Source organism: Neofelis nebulosa, chromosome 1 (assembly GCF_028018385.1).
Source record: "Neofelis nebulosa isolate mNeoNeb1 chromosome 1, mNeoNeb1.pri, whole genome shotgun sequence".
NCBI classification, from domain to species: Eukaryota; Metazoa; Chordata; class Mammalia; order Carnivora; family Felidae; genus Neofelis; species Neofelis nebulosa.
In genome coordinates, this window is record NC_080782.1 from 175,054,183 (window position 1) to 175,079,310 (window position 25,128).

The window sequence follows — 25,128 nt, forward strand, 5'->3', positions numbered from 1 at the left end:
TTTCAAAGGGAATCAAAAGACAATTCAGAATTTTAAAACTCAGGGTACCATACCATTTTAAAGACAAAAAAGTCTCAGCCTGTTCTCTGATGGCTTTTAGTGATTCACATACAGCCAGGATTCCGGTGCTGTTCCTCCAAATATCCTGGACCATAAAGAAACAAATAAAGCACACTGCAGTTTTTAATGAATTCTCTTTTTCAAGAAATATGGTGGGCAATCTTAGAGCTCTCTTCATGTCTTAATTAAAATTTTAATACACTTATTATCATTAATATTATCAGCTGGCATTTATGGAGCATCTTACATAGTGGATAAAGTGCTTCCCGCACGCAGTGTCTCAGTGAATTTCAGAGGAAGACAACAGGCACTCAAAGGATTAGTTTGGAGACTAACAGCCCGCACAATTAGAAAGAATTCCAATTACTAGTTTCATTACTGAGTCTACTTAACACTTCTCCCCAAGATTACCAGAATCTGTCTCATTTGGACCCCATAAGTGATTCAGATTCATGATTGCCCCCGTGCTATTTACGGAACAGCAATAAGTATATTAAGAAAATCTACTGGCTTTGCGATAAAGCTGACTGTAACCAGCTCATAAAGCTGCTATCTGTGTCCTTCAGCAGGAAGGAAAACTCCCTTCTGGGGGAGCCTGTCCTGTTGTGTGGTTTGGTACAATAGCTCTCTTTTTCTTTACAGGGTCAAAAATTCAGGAAAAGAAATTAATAAAAAGCCTTCTCAGAGAAAAAGGAAAAAAAAAATAAAAGAAGTTTCTCTCTAGCGCCAACCCCATACTGCCCCCTCCCACCAAAAGAGAGATGGAGAATTTTAGAAACAGGGGTTTATTCACAGCGTTTAACTAAAAGCAGACTTCCTCTGGATTAGAACTACAATTTAGAAACTGTATGAAATGTCGGATGATAATCTAGTTTCTTACACACACTGCTGATTTTATTGCATACTTTGTAGTCTTTATCCTCCTATAAAAAGTTACCCTTTCTAGGTTTAGATAATTCTCAAACATAAAAAGTAGCCATTCACTTTTTCTTGAAATAAAAAGGCAAAGTGGTTTGCAATAAACATTTGAAGTTCCACAGACATTCACTACACACACACACACACACACACACACACACCTATATATGTATATGTGCACACGAGAGAAGAGGGGGAGAGAGAGAGGGAGAGAAATAGTAGTAGCCAATACTTACTGAGGACTCTCAAAATGCTAAAGTTCTAGAATTACTTGTCAATATTTAAAGTGTCACCGCAAAAGTCCTGTTTAAAAGTTGGCACAAGTGGCTTATGTTTAAATTCTGAACTTCACACAGACATTTCAGCCTGCTTTAGAAGCGGGTTCCAATATAAGCTCCATATTGACCTAACAGCTAACGTTCCTAAACCTCATTTTTCTGATCTCGAAAATGGGACAATATTCTGTATCTCTCAGGGAAGCTGGGAGCATTAAATACATATATTTTTTAACATTTTGAAAACGGTTGTCAAGGTGCCTAGAACACAGTGGGTGCTTTAAGAGAGCTGGTTCCCTTCCTGTGTCCTGTGTGTTATTTGTTATTAAACTTAGAAATGAAAGAAAATCAGCCTGTCCTGTGGATCTGGCCCTGAGTTTCAGATTTGTTTTAATGAAGGGAAATAAGTACCTGTTCACCTTATTTCCAAAAAATGCAACGACTACACTTGAAATATCAAAATGCCGGGGCGCCTGGGTGGCTCAGTCGGTTAAGCGGCCGACTTCAGCTCAGGTCATGATCTCGCGGTCCATGAGCTCAAGCCCCACGTGGGGCTCTGTGCTGACCACTCAGAGCCTGGAGCCTGTTTCAGATTCTGTGTCTCCCTCTCTCTCTGATCCTCCCCCATTCATGCTCTGTCTCTCTCTGTCTCAAAAATAAATAAACGTTAAAAAAAAATTAAAAAAAAAAAGAAATATCAAAATGCCATTTCGAAGGGCTCATCCCCGTGGAACAGCCCCCCTACTCCCTTCCCCAAATATCACACCCAGAAAGAAGGGTTGTAAATAATTCTGTTCTTCAAACTTAGGAAGAGTAAAAATGCATTTCTATAGCTATACTCGTAAATTCAACTTACTTTTCTTACTCAGGGTTCAAGCGGATTAAGATACTTCAACGGCTACCATTCTCGTAGGAAGAACCTTCAACTGTGGATTTTGAAGGTACCTACCAACTGCGTTGGCAGTAGCTGAAGTTACGATCAGTTTGCAGTGCGTTCTGGGGGTGGCTTTGTGACAATGCCAACTGGGCAGCACTTTTGAAGGCTCCAGCCAAGGGTAGCAAATGGATAGCCCTCAGTTCCCCTCTTCCCACCTTGCCCGTCCACAGCAGGCATGACTAATCAATCCTAGCACTTTCTCCCTATGAATCTAGACTTGGCACTGGAAGACTTCTCAAAACAAGGTTCCAGGCAGGCAGCCACCACCAACTGATCAGAGTTCCCTTGTGAGTTGAAACCACCCCCAGACTAGGCTAAAGGTTACCTTTGAATTACTTACGAAAAAAGGGGGGCAGAAGGGGTGTGCGCTTGCTGAAAAAATTAATAGTCTTAGCGTCATTCTAATGGGATTATTTACCCTACTTATGAGACCAAACTTCCCAGGCATTTCATTACCATTCATTTAGATATAAATACCTGTAAAACTACTTATAAATCATTCTTATCTCTTCATTAATAAGAACTTCTTAAGAGCCATTATGAGAAATACTCTTGGCCGGTACAAATTGCTGTATGTTGGTATAATTAATAAAAGTGTACATCTTTATGCATAGCCTATAATTCAGGCTCTTTAGTAATTACATTGAAATGAAGTTTTATTTTATTTCAATTTCATTTTCTATAGTAGTGGATACATGGACGCCCACCCCAGTGCAGACCTGGGGTATCTTTCACGCAGATGAGCCTCTGTTTTTATAGGCAGTGTAAAGATGTACCCAGAACTGATTTCTTCAAAACAAGCACCCGTGAAACAAATGTCTGATTCTTTGGCCAGTGTGCATCAGCAGCAAAACAAACAGGCCATTATATTCGTGGCAAAGAATGAGATCGCAAAGTCAATGAGGAACAAGGCACATTATCAGCTGGTCTACATTGTAAAACAATGGCACAAAAGGGCTGTTAATACGCGAAAAAGCCAAAGTTTCATGGTTCTCAGCGAACTTCAAGGGTTCGTGGGACCATCCTGAATATAAGTTGACTTGTCTCTATTAGTTTCCAGATTTTTCTTAGCTTTTCTGATCATGTTCAGTTTGGCAGTATTATTGGGCACTGGTGCCCTTTTCCCTGTGTATCCCTCAATTTGCTGCTTTCGAAATTACAGCCGTGTTTACTCAGGAGAGCTGAAAAAAAAAGTCACGCAGGCAAACTTCAATTCATTACAAAGATCTTCACAAGTGGGGTTTTCCTTGGGGCGTGTGGTAATATTTGAAACAAACTGAACAGAACTAAATAATCACATTGGAATTTTATAGGCATTTCTATGACCTAATCCTGTAAATCAGCCTTTAAACTATGAGGAATTTTGAAACCGCCATGATCCGATGTCATGTGAGATGAATTGTATTTTTATTTCGTCATTTTAGCCAGCGGGGAGGGCAAAATACTATCCACGCTGTGGCCAAGAGAAGGGTGTGGTTCTCTTTCTTGCCTTTTTGATGCTGTGGGAGACAGAGATGTAAAGAGAACAGGCAGGGATCTTCAGAGAAGTTTGCACTCTACCCCCCCCCCCTTTTTTTTTCTTGCTGCTTCTGATGAATGATAACAAAACAAGATCTATGCTGGAGGATAAAAAATCTCCCTAAATATCCAGCCGTAGCCATGCTGAATAACACAGTTTTGCTTCCGTGCGTACATATTATGCTGTTTGCTGGCAAATTAAATCTTAATTCATGTGTTTTTCCCTTGAAGGGTAGGGAGGAAAAAAAGCAAAAAAACCCCAAAAAACCAAAAAAACCCCACAAAAAAACGCAAAAAAAACAAGAAAACAAAAAAAGCCCTAACTGCCTATTAGTTTTAGTTTACAGATGAGACTTGATAAGCCTCAAAAGCCACTAATTAGAAGGCACATGCTAATTAGAAGGAGATTGTGACACCCTTCGCCCCTTTCTTTGCTTGCTGTTGTCTGGAACATCTCCACTGCCTTGAGAGCCGCTCACCCTCCCGGCCCATGGTGCCCCCCTCTACTCTAGTCCTTATGTCCTTGGAGTTCATCTTGTTGCTGTTGTGCCTCACCAGAACATGATTTAAGGACCCCAATTTTTCATCCTCCAGAGTCAAATGAAAATCCATCTACCTAAACTGCAGCGGAACCTGAGATGTTCAAGAAGCACAGTGCACTTTCTGGAGGGCTTTCTTTCCTACATTCACCGCGCACGCCCGCCACTGGCCACTGCCGCAGACTGTCACCTGGGGGAGGATGGAGGGAGGACGCCTGAAGCATACCATAGCTCTGGGGGTTGAGGCAGAGGCGGGGGAGAGAGCATGATGGACGCTCCTTCACGGGAGCACATCGCTGGACCCCATGTCCAGCATGGAGCCCTACTTGGGCCTGCGCTTTGCCTTCTGTGGGCACTGCTTTCAGAGATGACGTCAATAGAAAGGACTCCGTGATACATGCCACTTACAGTAGCATCCCCACAAATCCAAGCTCAACTGTACTCAAACTGTCAATCAGGCAACACAAAGGAGGAAAAAAAAAAACACCAAACCCACAAGTCCCGATCATTCCAAGCTTTTAAACAATGCATAGGTGCCCCCCCACCCCCACCCCAGGGGCTCAGTGGTGCCAGGGAAATTTCCATTTCTTATGATGTTTACTGAAATGAATGCTCTTCTTCTAGATCCTAAAGTCTTTGGGGGCTGGGAATGTCATGCCTGTTTCTGTGTTCCCCATGAGGCACCAGGCCGCACCAGGCTGTACCCTAGAGAATCGAAAGCTCATGGTCAGGATTGTATTTTGGACAGAAGCTGGCAGGTAGCAAGACTGTTGATGCCACCATTGTCTAGCTGAGACGCCTGCATGTAAAACCTGTCTGAGCCCAGCAAGAAGCCTTGTCCCAGTTGGCCTGGCCCACCCCAGGAAGCCAAAAAGGGCCCCAGAGAGGAGTGGGTCTGCCAGGCTGAGCCTCAGCTGCCTGATGGAGCCTGAAGAATGAATGAGCTTTACCCAAAAAAGTACCCGAACATTTGAGCCAAGTGCCTGCTCCCCACCTTCTCCTAGATCCATATACCTTAAAGCACAAGCAAGAGCATAAGGAATCGCCCTTTGTGTCCCCAAGGACACATCTTGTGATAGAAGTTTCTAGAAGTCTAAGAATGTGGATAGTTTTGCTAAAATCCTACCGGTTTCACTGCAGCCAACCCTGGCTTGAGAAAGACACTCTCCAGGTTGTGGGAACACAGGCCCGGCCTTGCCTTGTAGCTTCAGGAGGCATCGGACGTGTCCTGAATCAGGCAATTTCCTTTCTGTGGAACCCCATGTGTGCACACAATACGAGCTCATTTCCTCCTATTGGCTTTTGTTTGAACAGTTTCCTCTGATACGGGATGTCTTCCGCTCTCCTTGGCTGTTACCTAAATCCAGGCATCCTTCTCAATTCAAGACCCACTCCAATGGGAATTCGGCCCGACCGGCCACATTCTGATGGCCTCTCCCTCCCTCCTGCCTTAGATTAATCGTTAAGTGTCTGGGGCCCCCAACCCAAACAGGGCTAGTCTCAGGGGTCCCCCACTGGCTTTCGCAGTGAGTGCCTGTGTGCATGCACACGTGTGTCCTAACTCCTCACGGCGATCGCTGGCTACCCATCAACTTTATTTTGCTTGCTTTACAGAGCATCAGTGCACCAGCAGACGGCTGGATTTTAATCAATGCTTTCTGAGTGGAGGGAATGAGCATTTTGAAAATGATTCACAATGGATTTGAAGATTTGCAGATACCCCTTGATTTGGAAGCATTTAGAAATCTTCCCCAACTGCAAGCTGAAACGGAGACTTTTCCATCCCAGAGTACCATACATTTCTCTTTGTACTCCCTCCTCTATTTTTGAATTTCTTTTTCACTCTTCTGTCCTTAGGTTTTCCCGTGGGCCGATCAAATCAACAGACTCCACACCACCCTTCTTTCCTCTGTGTTTGTGTGTGACCCAAATCTCATGACCCGGGGCACCAGCAAGCACCTAACTTGTGAAAGCATCTCTGCTGTCGAAGGGTTCTCGTGGGGGGAAAACAGGACATGCCACATCGAGTCTTCCAGCACAGGCAACTGGGTCACTAGGGCCAGGAAGGAAGGAACGCACGGTTGCAGGAAACACCTTGCAGCAAATCCTTGCTTATTTGTTCTCTAAGCAACAAAGGGCCAACCTTTCTCCGGGGACCAGAAGGCCAGGACAGACTGGCAGATGTCAGGAGTGTTTCTTGGCCCCCGAGGAAATCCATTCATTTATTCATTCACTTCCAAAAGTTTAAGTTCAGGAGTTTGGTCCCAATGTGAGCCAGTTACCATCTGCTCGAATGACCTAAAAACGGCCCGAGTGGGGACAGAATCAATTTTATCTGCCGAAACAGCTCAAGGCATGGGCTGTCACAGGGTCGGGTCAAGTGCTCCATTTTCACACATGCACTGTATGAAGCTTTCTGAATGTGGCCTGGTCCTCCTGTTGTCAAAAGCAACCGCACTCCTCTGGTTTAGGGAAATATGCCTCACTGTCTTACCACCCCTACCAAATGTAAGTGTGCCCAGAAGTCCGGCCTAAAATTATTTTGAGGAACAGCCTTCTTGCATTTTGTGGCAAAACCGGGAATGTCTTTGTGAGCGATACAAGACTGTAAGAAACTGCAGAAACAGTCATGATGGAGTCGCTGCTCCTTCTGGAATTGTCTAGAAGGTCCGCGGCGTTCCTTGGGGACCATTCCCCAGTAGCTTCGTGTTGGGTCAAAGAAATATAGCCAAAATTATGTGTTCTTTATTCTGTGCAGGATAGAAAGTTCTTGGCATGGGTGATCCCCTTTAAGCCTAATCGTCACCCAGAGAAGTATTATTAAGTGCATTTTTTCAAAAAGTTGAGATTCAGGTACAAGTTAAACTTTGCCTGAAATGGAGCCTGTAGTCTGTGAAACAGCCGGGATCTGAGTGCAGGGTTTAAATGGTCTCTTTAACCCCTGGGCTCAGAGGTCTATTAGTCATTTGTGTTCACATCACTCTGTTTCTGTAATAAATGTAGATTCCTGGGCCCTGTCCCACACATCTCAAGTGAGCATCTCAGGGGCCACGGCCTAGGAATCTGTCACCTGCTTTTTAAACAAGCTTCCTGAGAATTTGTGCAGCCAATGAAACCGGCGTTTGGAGTAACTGGTAAGGGCTTTGAAATGGGTTGGGAAGGAAACCACACTTCTTTCTTCTCTAGGAGCTGGAGGTGGGTGGGGCAGCGAACGCAGAAGAGAAATAGGACCTTGTCCTATGGCTGTAGGAGCTCATTCTGGCCTCGACTGGGGGCATGCTTGTCCTTCACTTAGTTTTCAGGTGGCCCTCAAGGGTAAATAAATAGGCCAATCCATCCTGTGAGATGTGCTGGATACACTGTGCAACTGAACGTCAGCAGAAGTATGTGTCCTACAGCAATTAAGCAACTAAAACGTCCTGTGAAAGTTAAGGGGCTCCAAATCCCTCCTCCACGTGTGTGTTTTGTTCTAAGTCTCTGATCGCCCATTGCCTTCATCAACTAACTACTCTGAGGCTTAAATGCAAAAAAACAACCCTTGGCCGAAGGGGCTGGGGCTTAGCTGGCCTCTCTTTCAGTACTAAAGTACAGCTACACAGACGTGTGTGCAGTCTCCTGGGGGCAGAACACATACCCTCTTCATCCGGAATAGAAACTTCTGGGTGCTTTTGGGTGGAGGATGGACTGTGAGTTTCTGTAAGTATGACTCACAGCTAATAATCATCTATACAAATGCCTGTCTCACTAATAAAACACTTCAATCATTCCACTGCATTCCATGCACATTTAGTGAACATCTACTACCTACCAGGTTCAAGTTGAAAATGCATGGGGGAGTGGGATGATAAGGAAGCTTTACAAGTGGCATCTATATTGCAAGGTTGTTATTTAGGGGAAGAGTGCCAGGCCCGTGATTATCCTTTTGCTGACCCGAAGCAAAATGAGGGGAAAAGCTAAGGAAAATCATAAAAAGACAGAAGAACAACAAAAAGCTTCGACGTAACACTTTGGAAAGAAGCCACAGTCGAGCAGGTGCCATGTCATAGAGAAGCCTGCAATGAGGTAAAGCCTATCTCTCACTAATAACTGGGGATCGATGCCGTATGTCGGTAACCCCACTACAGTTACTTTGAATAGAGCAGGATACATTTCAAGGCAAAGGCTTCTGGGACTCTCCCTGGAGAAGCACTTGGTCCTCAACTTACTCCTTCCTTCCAATTTATCGGATGCTTTTCACCTTTCCTGTTAGAGCAGAATCAGACCTGTTCCCACAAATTTTCAAAAACCGGGTGGTTTCATCCTATCCATCACTCTGCCAGCCTAGTCAACCTCCCCTCAGTCCCACACGGTCTCACCTTAGCCCTGATTCCTCTCCGGCTTCCCTCCGTCATCCCTTCGACTGCTTTAAATATCCCACTCCCTCTGAATGATTTCACCTCCACTGTCCTGGCACCTTGCCTTTCAGCCTCCCAGTCGCCACCCTCCAGCTGTCTCCCAAAGGTCAGGGTGCCGTCTTAACTTCCGCACGTCAAGGTACCAGACTGAGTCCTCATTGTCACTGAACTTTCTTTCTTTCCCATTAGCACTTGGTTTTAGGAGAACCGAATACTCATCCATATTACATCACCCGCCCACGTTATTTCTAGGACATAGTGAACAGCATGATTGCTTCTCACAGATCCAAGGGCATTGAGAGACGCCCTGAGGCCCACACACCTGTCCCAAGAACACCTGCTGTCTCTGCAAATCTCTTTGCTTTCAGATTCCCTGCCACCGGGAGTGTGCCTAGGAGATCCCCTCAAATGTAAGTGCTCCCCAAGGCTGTGCCATCAACCATTTTCTAGTTCTCCGAGGGAACCCCTTAGCTATCTCAAACTCCTTTATGATTTCAAATTCCACTCCTCTGTGGATGAGTCCCCAATGGACTCCCAGCTCTGTACTCTATGGAAGCCCAGACCTATACTTCCATGACAACATTCCAACTTCAAACTTCCAGTGACCAGAACCAATCTCATATCTTTCCCCATCCTCCTGCATGTGTCTGTCTCCGGTGTCATGAATGTTTCTGTCACTGAAGTTCATGGTCTCCGGGTCATCCCGGACTTCCCTCCCTTTCCCTTGGCTTCCAAGGGTCCTGCCCCAGCACCTGGGAAGCCACTCCTGTATGAGTGCATGACCCCTGCTGGATCCTTGTCACCTGCTCTCTCCTCCATGACTTCCTGGGTGCCCACAGCTCTCAGCTCTAAGCTGTACTCACAGAATTATCTCACCAAGCAGTGTCTGACGTCTCCCCCCGCTCCCCCACTCACCTGTTCACAAACATTTGGTGGCTCTCCGCCGTACTTGGAATAAAGTTCAAAATTCAAAGTTTGGCATTCAGGGTCCTCCACAATTGAGGCATAATCATGCCAAACATTTTAGCTGTGCTCCCATGAATACTCTCTGGATTCTGCCCTACTCTCCAGAGAAACCTGCATGAGTGCTTTCCTTCACAGGCCGTGTCAGAGGCTGCCTCCTCCAAGAAGACTTCCCTGCTTCACCTGCACAGCAGGAGTCTACTGACAAGGAACCTTATACCTCCCTTGTGGCACGAATTACCTTCACCGTTGCGGTTTATTTATACATCTTATCTGTCGCACCAGAGAACAAATTCCATGACAGGAAAGGAAATGAGGAAAATTTAAGACATATTTCCTCAACCTTTCACACAGTACTTTTTTTTTTTTCTGCAAATTTTTCTTTTGCCAAGAAAACTTCACTAAATAGAATGTGTTTGCCCCGGCAGAACAAGTAAAGATTAAGTGAATGATGATCAGCCTGTTGACACAGGGCATTCGCTGTGTGCAGGGCACTTTTGGTATCTTGTGGCCCCAAATCTAAACAAAAATCCTGAAACACGGAATGATCACCTTGATCGACTGGGCCAATCAGGAGATCAAAGCTCCAAGTGACTTGTGACTTTTGTTCATCCTAAGTAGGGGAAGCCAGGATTCAAATCCCTGTGGATGGCCCGCAAGCTGTACATTCTTGCCATCCTTAGTCACTCTTATTTATTTTTTGAGACCTGCACTCCCTTGACTTATACGCACTCCCACAAATCTAGGGTTACACGGGAAGAAAGGGCAAACGGTGCGGCCATCTGCGGTCCTCACACAGTTCCTTCCCTCCACTGGTCTTGTTTGCCAAATAGGATTAAAAAAAAGAACCCCAAAACACTTTAAGCACGTGTTTGTAAGACATAAAACATAAGCACAGGAGGAGAAAAGGACATGCTTTGTAAACCATACCAAAGTGGCACTATTATTATGGTTATTATTTGATGTGGATGATGATGATCTCCTTTTCAAGTCTGAATGTGAAGCATGAACTTCCCCCTGGCCTGGGGGTAGGATGCGATGGTGCTTCAGGGACCTCACTAGTCGTGGGAACAGAGCCCACTGCTAGAGCCCAGAAAGAGGGGAGAACAGATAAGGAGGGAGTGGGGCCGCAGTGAGAAAAGGATATGGGGTGCCGTCCCACCCACTTCCCTTTATCTTACAATAGACAGTGCCGGGTAGCCAGCTACACTTTTAAACATTTTATTAAAACCAGAAAGATCACACATCCTAAGTGTCCAGTCACTGGATTTTCACAAAGTGAACACACCTGTGTGACCCACCCTCAGACCGAGAAATAACGTATTAGCAGGACCCTGAGAACCCCTGTCGCCAAAGGGTGACCCCTCTCTTGAACTAGATACTACATCTCACTAACTGGCTACATCTTAAATTAACCCTTTGACTGTTGTGGAGAGGACGGCAGTGGGTCTTGGAGAAGCCCTGTCTGGCAGCAATTACCATTTCAAAGCAGGGGGTAAAAAAAGTGTGTGTGTGTGTGTGTGTGTGTGTGTGTGTGTGAGAGAGAGAGAGAGAGAGAGAGAGAAATTTTGCATGTAGGAGAAAAGTGTTTCTAATTTTCAATCCTGAAAATGTGAGGGGAAGAAGGAAGATGGGAAGAAGGGAAATAAGTCAGTAAATGCAGTCTCTTTCTGCGTCCCCCACTAGAAGCTGAAAGGCTCCAGCGACGTGCCATTTTGAGAAAGAAAGCAAACAGAATGGCCCTTCTCTACCTGCCTCAGCCTCCAGCCGGAGCAGATCAGCTCCTGTGCCTGTAGCCTTCAAATATGGGGCTAGGTCGGCGGTGATTATTTGATAGCACAGTGTTCACTAGAAGCCTGATATTCTGTGGAACATATGGTTTTGATTTTGGTGGGGTTTTTTTTTTTTTCTGTTTTTAGCCAGTGAGCAAGATGGAGAGTGTCACAAACCTAACTCCAGAAGGTGCTGGGATTTGCCAAACTGTAAAGGGAAACTAACGCCCGAGCCCGTGTCCCTCCCGCTTTCGCAGCTGGTGGGGGGGGGGGGGCCTCGGGGGAGACACAGAGGGCCAGGATGGAACTGCACTGACCGGATCTACGACTGAGACTCCCTACCGTTGACAAAGCACAGAGCCCAAGTCGTGGGGCTTCCCACGACTCTCTGCACTAATTGTCAGCCTGGAAGGAAGAGATCAGAACATCAAATAAAAATCCACAGGCACACAACCATTAACTCAAGACCCAACATGTATCTGGCTAAGAAGACTAATGCTGACTCCGGTTTCCACCATGTTTTAAACAGCAACATTCTCCAACTTCCCATCTTGGGTTATCGGCTGCCAACATTTCCCAAAATAAGCACTCCTCTCAATTACTTTTTCTGATCAATTATTTAGCACGGTCTGGGCGATACGACATCAATCTTACCCCGAGGGGGAAGAAATTTATGCTCCCTCGTGGTCAGCTAGAAAACTTGTAGTTTTAATTAAAAAGGCACATTTTCAGCATGGACGAGAGTGCTGGCTGGGTTTATGGACATTAGTAAAACTAGTAGTAAAGAGAGAAAAAAAAAAAAGGCAGAGTCGAGGCCTGGGGATCTTTAGGTTAAATATCAACCTGGGAATTTTCCTAAGAGAATCTGGAAGGCTTTTCTCAACTCATGTTTGAGAGCCCTTGAACAGGCTTTTCTCTAGAAGAAAACCTGGCCAGCTAGTCGGGAAACAGTTGACCAGCCCTTCCTTTGTTTGCACAGGGTGTCCCTGAGTAGGCCCCGGGCGGAACTGAAGGAGAAAATCCTTCCTGGTTTCTCCCTCTCTGAGGAAGGAGGACAGGTTAGTGCAGCTCGCTGTCGACTGGAGCTGGGATTAATTAGTTCCTTCGGTGACCTTGGCATCTGCTGATGGCGGAATATGTCTCCAAGCTGTGGAGGGGCTGTGCTCAGCCACAGAGGGACTCAGGAGGACCAAGAGCCACGGCGACAACGATCACCATTTTGTTGAGTCCCAAACCAGAAACAACACAACAAAGGAACACCCCGAACAAGTGCTTTAGGTCTAAAAGCCGCTTTAGTGTGGTATTCAAATTGTGTGGATTATCTGTGTCTGTATACACACTAATCTAGATCTGTTGTTGTGTGTGTACATATCAATGTATATATCTGTGTGCATATATCTATCTGTGTATGTATATTAATCTAAATACATAATATATATTAACCTAAATCTCTACCTAACTTTATCTGTATATACAAATATTTATCTGTAACTATCTACATATATTAATATAAATCTGGGTCTACGGCTCTATATGTGTTTATGTATATATTAATGTCTTTCTCTACCTGTCTACATACATATATATCCATCTAAATCAATCTGTCTATCCATCATCCTATGGGTGGTTTTGCAAGTCAATGCCCAGCATCTTGCCAGGTATTTCCAAAGGCGTCTATAGCCTCTTGTTGGGATTGACAAAAATTTTTAAGCATCCCACGCCATTGGGGAAGATGTCTGACCTTCCTCACTTCACCTGCACAGAGCTGAGGGAACACGGCGTGCCCCACCCCTTTCTCTAACACAGCTGGTTCAAGGTTCAAGTAGGATAGCGATGTGGGTCAACGTGAGAAACTCAGAGCGACCCAAGAGAAACTCAGAGCCGGCTAAGTTGCATAAATAAATGTATTACATCCTAAATAAGGGAGCTGCCAGCTGCTCCTATGAGAGGCAGCCTGATTGCCATCTTTCAATATATGAAGAGACTCACCCACTGAAGAAGCATCTGGGTCACTCCAAAGGCCCAGACGAGGGCCGGAGAGTGAAGGTCACTGGAGTCACATTTCGTCTCAGCACAAGGCTGAATTTTACAACAGAATGTTATAGTTTGTAAGCACTCTGGGGCAGTGATTGTCCAGTCAACAGAGGGGAAAGAAGCCATGAGAACCTGGGTAGCAGGGCTGTGGTGGGGGGTAGACATGAGCTGTGCTAGATAATCCCTCCAATTCCTCCTGATTTGGGATTGCCTCTGATCTTCACCTTATGTTTGTGGGTTTTTTAAGTCAGGAGGAGGGGCTATTAGGGTCTTGAGTGTGTGAGGAGCCCCTCCTGAGGCCCCGAGGCATCTCCCCAAGCTCCCGCAGCCCCAACACCTGAGCACCAGCAGAACAGAGAGGTGCAGGTGAGCAGATCACAGGGAGTAAGGAGTTAAGGAGACCAAAGTTCTTGGTGGGTCCCTGCAGCCCCAGAGGCAGCTAGTTCCCTTTGATCCTGACTCTTAATTGCAGCCTACTAGCAAACAGGGAACTTGAAAGAAAAGAAACAGGGAAACTCTGGAGATAGGGTTTGTTTTGTTTCCTGAGGGGATGGTCTTTGTGGTGGCTGCCAGGAAGCTGATACTTTAGGGCTGGAAGGATGGGCTTCCTAAGGGGGCAAATAAATAGACCTTTCTATCAGCTAAGAGCCAGGTGTGAGCGGAACCCCATGAGCAGTGGGCAACTATGTGTGCCCGTTAGCAGGGGTGCCCGGGAGAGATGCCTCGGCAGAGAGAAGAGCAAGAGAAAAGAGACGATGGGCTGGCTCAGGAGCAGGCCAAGCAAGAAACAGGATGGTGGGTACACGCACTAGAAACAAGCAGCACGGACCTCGGCAGAGGATGGGAGACACGCGTGTGAGAGAAGAGGGAAGGCGGGGGACAAGAAAAGCGGTTTCTAAGAACTTTCACAGAGCACAGCAAAGCCACAACACAACACATCTCCCTCTTGTACATGCCCCACAGCCGATAATGGGCTTTTACATATGTTATCTATTTAAGGTATCAATAAGTTGACATCTTTAGGTCTTTAAGCTTCTTACACACACACACACACACGCACACGCACACGCACACACACACACACACACACACACACGAGATTCAAGCGTAAAGAAAAGGCCAACGAATGACAACAAATAACGGAGAGAAGGCTCTGGCCACCCCTGGCGATTTATCAGGTCCCTTTGGGAAGGGGAGCTCCTGGCTGGAACTGAACTCATGCCCGAACAGTATGCCACTAATTGCTTGTTTGTGTTCTGTCTTACACACAAGTGTAAGTGGAGTGAATTCGGCTAGCAGTATGTGCAAATGTAAGGCAAGTTTTTCTAAAGCAAACCCCCAAGGAAGCACCTTTGGAAAAGGTCAGGGCCTTTGGAGACCACAGACTGGGGTTTCACCGCTTGCTCTGTCACTTGTTAGTGTGTGACCCTCGCAAGTAACTCAGCTCCCGGGACTTTATTTTCTTCATAAAAATTCTTCATGGGTCAATGTCCACAAAGCTCCCAGCAGAGGGCTTGGCATATACCAGGCACTCAATACACTCAACTGACACTCGTTTCCCTTCATTCTTGAAAGGCTATTGGTTAAATTAAAAAATGGAAGAAAACACCAGCCATCTGTGTGTGAACTGAACCAGCATCTGGGCAGGGAAGACTTCCTCCAAATCAGTTTAGCTAGACTCGGCCCAGGAAAGAGGGGCCACGTGCAGATGGACAGGAAAATGAAGCATTCAAGGAAGGAAAGAGAGATGGACACAAAAGAAGGTGTAAGACTTGTGACAAGATACAAAGTTGTCCACAATCAGGCCTGGACATTTCCCTTGAGCCACCACCTTAGACAGCTATCATTTCTAAAACTGTCTTCACTTCTACTGCGAAACATTAAAAGTAGCATTTTTAAACAGATGCGATCTTCATCACCTTTAACACGTCCTCTCTATTCTTCATATTCTTTGGAGAGAATAAGGGAAGAATGACATTCCCTGCACCATGAAGGGAGATGATGAGTGGGTCAGAGTTCCACTACGAGCACAGGGAGACATCCACAGACCAGCTGTCTAAAGCACAGAACTCCTGGAAACAGCCCAAGGCCCTGCCTTTCACCCTTGACTACAGAGGCTTTGGGGCAAGGCCCACGGCATAAGTCAGTTCACCCTCGCCCCACTCTGAGCCTGAGCAGTTTGGAAAGGCTTACTGTGTCAAGGAGGTAGGTCCTGGCTCCCAGCCCCAGAGAGCACTCCTTGAAAACCACGCCAGATGCAGTGGTCTGCCGCCATCTAAATTTATGTTAGCAAAACTGCCATTGTGCTCTAGAGCTTTGCTGATGAGCAGCGTGTTCATCGTCCGGGAGCTTGTTAGAAATGCAGACTCTCAGGCCCCACTCCAAATCTGTTGAATCAGAATCGCATTTTTAATAAGATTCCCGGCTGATTCCCTATGCACGTGGAAGTCTGAGAAGTGGTGCTATGGTTTACGTACTGCGGGGGTCTGCTAAGAGGACAGCAACCGTTTACCCACTTTGAGTGCTTTTCTCATTTTCTCGAGCTCCTAATGGCTGGGTTCGGCAGAGACCTGCTGGATTCAAGAATAAACAGACCTCTGGTTCTGTGAGAATAGGATGACCGGTGTCCAGAGAAATCTCCAATCGCCCTGGAAGTAACATTCTAACCAATGACACCACCCCAAAAGGTGTATTTCAAGATACAGACGCTGAAGTCTTGATAGTTGCTGGTTTTAAGTGTTTTCTTCTGGTTATTACTGAAAATCTATTTTTTAAAAAAAGGCTACCGTATATATGAAAAATCCAGCAGGAAGATCTCCCTATCCATCCAATATCCTGAGACTCTCACCATTACAGTGAACCAATATTTGCCTTCAAGAGGGCCCTGGCTTGAGCACTCATGCCAAAGAGGGTCAACCATGCGCAGCGGGATAATGCAGTGTGGGAAGCCGCACTGTCATCCCGTGGAACCACGGAGACTGCGGTACAGTGCTTAAGAGTCTTGGAACTCACTTTTTGGTTGACAATTTTGCTCCTTTGCGGCTGTTTATTTTCCTGATTCTTTGCTAGCATTTCTGCTCTTCTAGGCCTCTGGCAGTCCTCCCCCAAGGCCCATCCTTGGTCATCTGCCTGCCTCCATTTATGGTCCCTTTGCCTTGGAGGTTGTCAGCATCCTTGGCTTGGATTATGACTGCAACACAGGTATGTCTCAATTGACATTTGAAGCCCTGCATCTAAGCTGTTCTCCGTTCCCACACTGTCAGATGTCTATGGAATAGCCCACTTGGATGACCCACCATTAGCTAAAACACCACGACCAGAACGCGCCATTCATCATCTTCTTCCATTCCACCACCCCGCTCCTACTGATTGGTTCCTTTTCCCATCCGCCCCTGTTTTCTGTTAGGGTTCCATTGACATTTTTCCTGATACCTCCAGTGCCATTTTGGCTCATATAAGCTCTCACTAGTTTCCATTATTTTCTCTTCAAGGACCTTTTGGATTTGCCCTTTCTCTTCTATCCTCACAATGCTATTCTAAGCCCACTTTTCCCACATCATACCTAGAATATGGCAAAAGATTTTTTTCCCCCAGTGGCATCATATGTTACAAATTTTCAGATCTCCAGCCCTCTCTTACAAGTTGTAATTGAACACTTTTAAAACACTAGATATGATGTTATAAGTAACAAAATAAAGCTCGACATAGCTCTTCAGGTCTTCCATATTCGGACTTCCCCCACGTTCTATTTCCCCACTACCCCTATTTCCTACTGCTCCCCAACATCTAATCCCTGCTCTCCAGAGACAAGTTTAAGCTTCCGCACTGCCCCCTACATCACGTCATGCTGTTTCCTCCTCTGGAGATGACTTTCTTTTCTCTAATTCTGACTCCTGTCCTCTCCGAACTTTATTGAACAAATACCCCTACCTGAAAAATATCTTTGAGCAGGCACAACTGTCATGAGGTTGTTACTTATTTATAAATGTTACACTTGCATAACAATGCTAATATGTTACATATATTATCCAACATATGTGAAAATCGACATTTTAAAAGGATGAGCTAAATAATGTATAAGACACAAGTTCAGCTATTCCTTACCTAGTGAATCATCTTGCCCTAGGTCGGGTATAGACTTCCCACTTTAGGACCACTGATCTGGACAAAATATATCCATTCAGAGCTACAGGATAGAGCTTCCCTCTATAAAGTTATCTACTACTCCAGCCCGAACAAAGTTCTGCTTGCTTGAACAACCAGAGCATTTAAAATTACAAGTAGTAAATCACTAATATAATGCATGCTTCACCAATACTTTTTAGTTGATTAATTGAAGTTTGCATCTAGGATGCAGAAATTTATAGATTTTTAAAATAATTCAATATCTTAATTAAAAATATTACTGTCTTTCCAAAATTGCTTGGGTTGGGCTCTATCCACTGTGCAACATCCATTACAAGAAAACTCCAAGTCAGACTGCAGTGTGACTTCATTTAAAGACTTTTATGTCATTGAATATCATGTGCACAGATTCCCATAGCTTTGAGGACTAGCTTTTCTGCTTTTTTTGGCTACTGAAAAAAAAAAAAATCTTTGAACACATTGGTTAACCTCACACAAGTTCAGTTTTTGTTTAAATTATAAAACAGGAACAAGAAGGAAATGTTGGGACCATTAAAGAGGTGATAAAAACTGAAGGGATACATACCTGTAAGACATCACTGTTATTATCACACCTAGCACTTTGGCGTCATAATATGAACTGTATCAGGCATATCTGGGATCTCTAAAAACAATTGCCCTCCTACCTCCACCTATTTCTTTCTGAAAATGAATGATTTTTATTTTCTCCTTTTCATTTGCTCAGCTGAAAACACAGTGCTGCCTACCCTGTCAGGGTCTGAGCTTACATACTGGCTCTAGCAAGTATTAGCGATGGGCTCACGGGTGTGTTACTGAACCTTTGGGAACTTCTCTCGTTCTATGGACCATCATTAACTTTGCGGGGAGAGCATTAACGTTGTGATATTCTTCAAAGGCTCAAATTAAATGAGATATGTTGTAAAATATTAATTTCTCCCCCACCCCATTAGCAGGCCTAAGAGGACTCAATGAGAAGCTCTCATAGGCAAAAGGAATACTTTGAATTTTGGTTTTTCCCACGTGTGCGGGCAATTTACAACCATTAATGAACTTTATGTTCTAGAAGCACCTCCCTGCCATCCATAGCCAAACTTACCTGGCTACTATGTGGCTAGGCTGGTGCACGAACCCTGTATAGGTTTTGTCCCCTGGCGCCTTCTGAACAGTCAGAGCTGAGAAAGCAAAGCCAATCAGCCTCTCTTCTTGTTCTGCCTTGGGAACTAGGCTGTCTGCAGTACTGGTTACAAGGAATTGTCCAAGAAAGCTTGTGGGGACAGGAGATAGTGACATGTGTACATGCACCAGGGACACTTAGAAGTTTTTCCTGCTTTTCAAAATTCAAGTCACTAACCACGGGCAAAAATAAATGAATAAAAGTTGTTGTTGTTGTTTTTTTTAATCCAGTTTATAACTCATCTGTTCCAGGAGCTTTACCCAGTGCTCTAATTTTAGGCTTCTGGATTTTTTAAACCCTCTTTTTTGAACTGTTAATTGAGATAAGGTCTGTGAAAGCCCTTTGTAAAGTGTAAGAAACTATACATATGTTAATTATTCTTCTGAAGACATTTGTGTGCTGACCTATTCTTATCTTGTTTGTAAGTATCTTGTTCCCCAGCGATCGTGGATTGCAAATGCTTAAGACCCAGGACCTGCAGTGCTGGGTGTTCCTTGCCTCCTCCCTCTGTCCTCTGAGGAGGGCTCACCCGCCCCCCCCCCCCCAAGCTCGTACAGCAACCAGCTGCCTGGATGCTCCTAAACCTTAGAACAGCCCATCTGCCTGCCAAGACTCGTAACTAAAAAGACTTCTTTAGGCTCGTTTACGTCCCTCAGTCTCCCACTCAGTTCTCCACAAAGTGAGTCCTTAACCTTGCAGTTTGTCTGCACCCAGAAAATACACAGAGATGTTAGAGTAAAGAAAAAAAAAGAGTAAAAAGAAAGAAAGAAAGAAAGAAAGAAAGAAAGAAAGAAAGAAAGAAAACAACAAATAAGCAAAGGAAAGCAAAAACTTTGTGTTTAAAAGGGGAAACCGTTTTTTGTTTTTTTGTTTTTTTTTTTTAAGTAACTCTGTTTTTAAGGGGAAAAGCGGGGGTAGTTTAATGCTCCAGGGTGGGGAATCAGGTTTCCTTACTGGGACGGGGATGGCGAGATAATTACATCAGGGGCTCCCAGGTACCCCGAGGCTCTGGAGTATGGGAGAGGATCTAGGATTTCCTTTTGGTGACTGGTGTTTAAGGCTTTTTAGATGCGTCCATATTCCCCAGTCACTTTGGGGCTGAATCTCAGCTTGCTGAGACTGGGTGATTGCTCTCAGTGGCCTCTTATTTGGGACTTTCCAGCACATTCTCATAGGTCTATTGCCCATCTTACATCTTTATATGTTATTTAAACAGCACGTATGCTGAGGAAAGTAACAGAGGTGAGGAAAGTGCATATAGACATTTAAAACTCAAAATTCCTTCCCTTATTCTCCCCCCACCAAACACCAAGAACGATCTGAAACCTACAATTAATGCCTGATAGTCAAAGTGAAATTAACATTAACCAATACATTTATTAAAGTCTTTAAAACTTACAATTTTGCATCATTTCTTTCTGCCGCTGATTTTGCACATACACTAAGTCAGGTATTAGGTAATTGACTCGTTTTAACTGAATAGCAAAAGCCAGAGAACCCAAGAGGTGTTTAATAAACACTTGTTGACTGATTGATGGAATATACTGACCTAGCATCTTCTAGACAATGCGTTCTTTGTCAGAGCACTAAGGTAAGTCGTTGGGTCCACTTTTATTACCAAGCGTTTCTCCCGCGTCAAGGGGAGTGGGCCAGCTGAAAGTTTGTCCACTGGCCTGTGGCTCAGGTTCACAAAAGAAACCCTGGGGCTTTACCTTTCACACCTGTTTTCACTCTCACAACAGAAGCGGGACTAGCCTTGGCTGCCGAGCCTTCGGAGGCACCGACCTGATGCAGACTCAGCCTTGACGCCACCCTGGACTGCTTACTATGAATGTTATCACAGCTGCAACCCCCAGTTTGCACACAAAACCTAAGAAACAACTGAGCTGAGTAAAAAAACCAGAAGAAAAACACTGTATTGTAACTAATTTAAAAGCCCAGCTACGTCTTCCTGCCTCGTTCTTCCGAGAGAAACCAATGCGTGAAATATCAAGTCCCTGGCTCCACGCGGCCAAGCACAACTCCGCCCATCTGGTTCGGTGGACCATTCCAGAAAGGATGCCTGGGCGCATGACCCCTTTGCTTCTCTCTGCAGCCCCTTCCTCTCTTTCCTTGCCAGGCCTTCGGGCAGACTTTGTGAAAGGAGCGAAGTCCTTTACCCTGTTCCCTCTGTCCCTGGGGTTCCGTGCTCACCTGGCCTGACTCTGGACCTACAGCTTTGCCTTGACTTTGCTACTGGCTGATGGTTTACACCCCCACCTTTCTCTAATGCCCCTCGCCTCCACTGCCCCCGCTCTCTCGAGCTGCCAGATTTCTCTGCCTGATATGACACAGTAACTGTTTCTGACCCTGTCAGCTCTCAGGTGCAGCTGTACCCAGAGATATTCAAGGCCCCCAAACTATGTTTTCAACAAACATGCCCCACAGTTTTATCACCTTTCATCAGTCAGAATCCTTTACCCCTTGCAACGTTACCAACCTGCTTCTATGCTGACGATACGTTTTGTCATTTTGGAAAATGTAAACAAATCAGTATGCCTTCTTCCCCCATCTTCTCATTATCAGTAAGAAAGTGCAGGAGGAAAGGGAGAGGAAGGGCATGAGAGACTGAGCCTGGTCAGTCTATCATCAGGAATTCTCTCAAACTCAAATCTAAATGCTTTTCTCCCAATTCTCGCTCGGAATCTTGAGTGCCTGATCTTGAATTTCGATGGCGCTCCCCGAGCGCGGGACTGGCTGGTGGCCATGTGATATTGATTTGTTTTCGCCATAGCAACAGCAAATTAAAACAACTAGCAGAGAGGAGGCAGGCCGGTAACCAGTAAAGCTACATAACCAGTATATTTTGCAAGCGTATTTTCCTCTTTTCCTCATATTCTCTCTCTTATTCAATCTACTCTCGCAAATTTAATGCAAAGTCAAAGCAAAAATAGCACTAAATGCTTTGGGCACTACAAGGCCTACGTCTGAAATAGTCTGGTTGGCACAGCTTCTGGTATATTGCATGAGATCGATGGAGAAAATGCAAACAGCAATGCTCTGAATTCCTTGGAAATTTTGTTTGTTGGTTTAAGGATAAATATCCCTAGAAAATTGACCTGAGCACACAGTAGAGTGAAGGGTTCTGGAAATATGACTATTTATCTTAATACCCTAAGGCATTTGCCAACTGTTTCATTAATACGGAGGTTTTATCCCTTTGTACTTTAAATAGCTCATTGTGGCAAGAGACAGATGACTTCTTTTTATTTTTTTTATTTTATTTTATTTTATTTTATTTTATTTTATTTATTTTTTTGGTACAAGGTCAAGGCCTCTCAAAATGAATGCTGGAATTATGAGAGAAAAGTGTAGCAAGTATTACTCAGTTTTATTAAGAGAGAGAAGAACGAAGGTGGGTGCCTGCTCAGGGCTACACGAGCAGCTGGAAAGGGAATGTAAACTAGAACCGGGAACTCCCCAGAACTCCGGTCTGTTCGTCTGGAAATTCTCCCTTCAGAGGCCCCATATTAAATGCTACCTTCCCCTGATCTCTCCGACCCAGGTTACCACCTGTGACACAGATTAACAGCCTGCAGTACTGGACTTCCCTTCCTTCAGCCCATCTGCACCAGGCATGGTGCTCTTTATGTAAAAGCAGCTGTTCCCACCATCACGGCCAGCCACGAACTTGGTGGCATAACCTTGGTCCTACACAGTGGCTCCGGGGGAACTGGGAATGAGGCCACAGGCACTATCCACCCAGGTGGCAGTACTGGGCTGTGCCAGGCGAAGTTGGGCCAGAAGCAAAGCCCGTGCTCCGCTCCCCACTGCTCTTCGCCAGCACGGCCAGAACCCTGCAGAGAACCTGCTCGGACCCGCCCGACGTGAGGCAGGTAGGAGATGCCCTATTTACGCTGGAGATGGGTTTAGGGTTTAGAAAGGACGGGCTAAAATATGAAGACATAACTCAAGACCTGCCAAGTGAGAGTCAGAATGTTCCTGGCCAGGACGGAAAGCAATATTCCTCTCCACGAGCCTGAATAAAAGAACACCCAGCAGAAATAGTTGGGGGATGACGTCAGAAGTTCTGGGCTAGTGTCCTGCACTTCTCCTTGAAAGTAAAAACAGTGGGTCTGGAAGAATCTACGTGGCATTGCCCTTATTTAAATGAATATTTGAACTGCTCCTCAGAAAACAGGCAGGATAGCTGAAGAAACTTCATCTTATTTAAAGATTATAAGCATGCCCTCCTTTTTTCCCCCACTTTATTAGCTCCCCAATGCACATATTACCAAATTAACAAATTGTCTTTCCACTTAACCTTTGTCTTTTAAAAGGACAGTAATGTTTCTCGAAGAGCATTCACGGTAGTAGTGGTTAGGCAAGTCAGATTTTTTTCTTCGCTTCAGTGCTTGCTAACTATTCTAAAAATGTTACACATTTATTGTAAACACATGCTTCCGAGGCCTAACAAAAAAGCACAGTTTCCTCATGCCTGGCAGAAATTTAAAACGGAAAAGGGCAGAAAGAATTCTTTAACAAATATATCATTTCCTTCTCTTGGGCCAAGTGTGTTAAAAATAAATCTCCATCATTTCTCCCTGCTGCTTCTCGGCAAGAAAGTTGATATGGTTCGGCATAGTGAAGACACAGCTTTAAAAGCTAGCCTGCCCTCATTAAATTATTCTGCTGGCTGTGTGTTCTCATTAAAAATGCATAAAGATCAGATAATTGCAGTAAGCATTATTAACCCAGCTTTACTTTTGAATATAATGGTTCCACTTTTAAGCTGGAAACAAAGGCTCAGAAAAAGAAATGTAAACATTGAACTACAGTATCGAAAACTTGTCAGAAAGCTACCTCTTGCTGGCTTGTTAAAAAATGCGCTTTTGAAACTCAAAGCCGTGGCATTATAGGGCTAGGTGGGTCCCTAATTTCTAACACATAGACGTATTTTTGGCTAAACATTCAACCGATGGTTATTTACTATGAAGTTTTCCTTTTCTTCTTCATTACCAGTCCGTTTTCAAATAGCAGGATCAACGTAAACTTTATTTATTCGGGAGCGAACTGGGGCAGTAATGAAAATTTTCTAGAACAAGAACATAAGAACGCTCCCAGGAATTCACAGTTTTTGTTGAGTAATAAAATGGATCTCTTCTTTGAAATAAACACTCGTTTTATGCCTCACCCCAGTCAGGCGGCACAGATTCAAGCTTTTGCCGTTTCTTTCTTTCTTTCTTTTTTTTTTTTTTTTCCCTCAAATCAAAATGTTACGTAAAACTCCAGGGTCCCCGGCAAGTGTTACATTTGAATTAGTGGAATCCGGTTTCCCTGGCTTCCCTAAGCAACACACATGGAATGCACCATATACTGCAGCAAACTCTTTAAACATTCAAAAAAAAAAAAAAAGGGGGGGGGGTGATTCTCTTACCTTGTTTAGCTCTGCCTCTTTTTCCCTTTTACAGTAACCCCGGGAACATCTGGCAGAATCCAGCGGCCGAGGCTTCTCCGCTGCATCATGAGGCAGAAATTTCCATGTAAATAGTCCTCATTCCCTGTGTATTGTACTCTGGGAGCCGTCTGCCGTATCTGGAAAATTTTGCCTTCAGATGATGAAGCAAAGACAGTCTAAACTCTGTTGCTGTAAAGCTGCAGCCCTTCCTCCCCACAAATCCCTCCCAGCCGGGGGCAGCCAATCCCCGGGCAGCTCGTCAGCCCTCCTCGTCTGAAACTGGCTCTTATAGGATGAGTGACACAGCAGCACAGCACTTGCGGTGTGTGAAAACAGTGCGTCCATACTGATGAAAGAGGAATTTCCCTCTCCGAAGAAAGCAATCATAGCACCAAGACAAAGTGGCACATAATTGGCAGAGCCGGGAGAGGGGTAGCTGGAGAAAACACCCTCCAAGACAGCCAGCCCAGAGCCTGGGACTGCGCTGTAAAGACTTTCGACGATACCAACTCCGCAGATTCAAAAAAGAAACCCAGGTTGTGCAGGAGAAGCTGAAGTCCTTCTCCCATCTGACAAAGCATGGGTTTGGTTTTTGGGTTTTGGTTTTTGAAAAGGGAGAAACAATTCAGCGTCTGCCGTGGAAATTAATACCTTACAGGGAGGGCATTTACAGCTGATTCCTATTAGTGAGGGAGAATGTGTGAGCCCAAGTGCATATTCAAAATCAAAACATGCTTAACCCCCTTGCACACAGTTTTCCTGGAGAACATCTGTTACTGCAGCGGTTAATTACTGTGGCTCGTACAGCTTTCATCTAAGTTTTCCAGCCACTGGGGTCTTCAATTAGGGAATTCTGAACAATAAAATTGATATCTACACATTACCCTTTTGTGCTGCTGGCAGGCCGCGGCGAGACGACTAGGTGTGCCTTCACCTAATCCTAAGGTACCTCAGGTACCAT

The 25,128-nt window shown here is 44.9% G+C and overlaps 1 protein-coding gene across 10 annotated transcripts in view; it reads right to left on the minus strand.

Annotated features, from left to right (window-relative positions):
- Positions 1 to 24,372, minus strand: part of MBNL2 (muscleblind like splicing regulator 2) — a 158,610-nt gene extending 134,238 nt beyond the window's left edge. For 3 of the 10 annotated variants that reach the window (XM_058681623.1, XM_058681559.1, XM_058681570.1), the window contains exon 1: positions 24,147 to 24,371. The gene's annotated coding sequence lies outside the window, so the exon portion shown is untranslated. Of the gene's footprint in view, positions 1 to 24,146 lie in introns of all 10 variants that reach the window. The other 7 variants (XM_058681576.1, XM_058681586.1, XM_058681589.1 and 4 more) reach the window with 5 other exon arrangements.
- Between the last annotated feature and the right edge of the window lie 756 nt (positions 24,373 to 25,128).